The 848-nt window shown below is 50.7% G+C and overlaps 1 pseudogene; it reads right to left on the bottom strand.

The window, feature by feature from the left end:
• Window positions 1–148: 148 nt before the first annotated feature.
• On the bottom strand, window positions 149–801 carry LOC107752170 (40S ribosomal protein S6 pseudogene; annotated as a pseudogene).
• Window positions 802–848: the final 47 nt, after the last annotated feature.

Here is an 848-nt window from a genome sequence, read left to right as displayed (position 1 = left end):
ACATTCCCACAAATGTGGATTTTTCCGAGGCACGCAAATTTAATCAGTTTCGGACGAAGCACTTACAGAGGAGGATGCTGGAAGGACACTCCCTTCCCTTGTTCGTTTTGAACAGTCAGCCCAGGAATGTCCTTCTCACCCTTCCTGATTTTTTTTAGAATGTTAAACAAAATCATGTTTTATTTGTGAGGTACATGTCTCACTTCTGGCTTGACTCTGACTTGGATGTGGAGGCTCTCAGAGAGGAGAGACGGCGTCTCTTGGCAACCTTTTCTTGACATTTCTCTTTGGCCTCCTTCATCCTCTTGGCCAGTCTCCTCCTTGTTCTTCAGTGTGCGCTGCTTCTTGAGAGCAACTGTCTGCGCTTGTGCTGCAGTACACGTGGTGTAACCAGGCGCTGAATCTTAGGAGCCTTAGTCCTGGGCTTCTTAACTTCCTTAGTGAGGGGTCTCCTGACCACATACTGCCTGACATCATCCTCTTTGGACAGGTTGAAGAGCTTGCGGATCCTGCTAGCCCTCTTGGGTCCCAGGTCGGCGAGGGACAGTGGATGTCCTTCTCACCCTTCCTGATAATGACCAAGTTGAGATCGCTGAGGTTGGCATCAACGATGCAGCCGCGGACAGACTTGCGTTTACGCTCACCAGTACGGCGAGGGCGGTAACAGGAGTGACCCTTGCTGAGGAGGAGACGCACACGTCCATGGGTCAACACACCCTGCTTCATGGGGAAGCCCTGTTTGTCATTGCCTCCGCTGATGCGCACAACATAGCCCTTCCACTCATCACCCAGAGAGTTATGAAACGAGATATGCTACATGATAATGGTAACGCTCACGTGCTGTATCT

Source organism: Sinocyclocheilus rhinocerous, unplaced genomic scaffold (genome assembly GCF_001515625.1).
Source record: "Sinocyclocheilus rhinocerous isolate Xijiao unplaced genomic scaffold, SAMN03320098_v1.1 scaffold7708, whole genome shotgun sequence".
Lineage (NCBI taxonomy): Eukaryota > Metazoa > Chordata > Actinopteri > Cypriniformes > Cyprinidae > Sinocyclocheilus > Sinocyclocheilus rhinocerous.
This window is presented reverse-complemented; position numbering and strand designations above follow the sequence as displayed.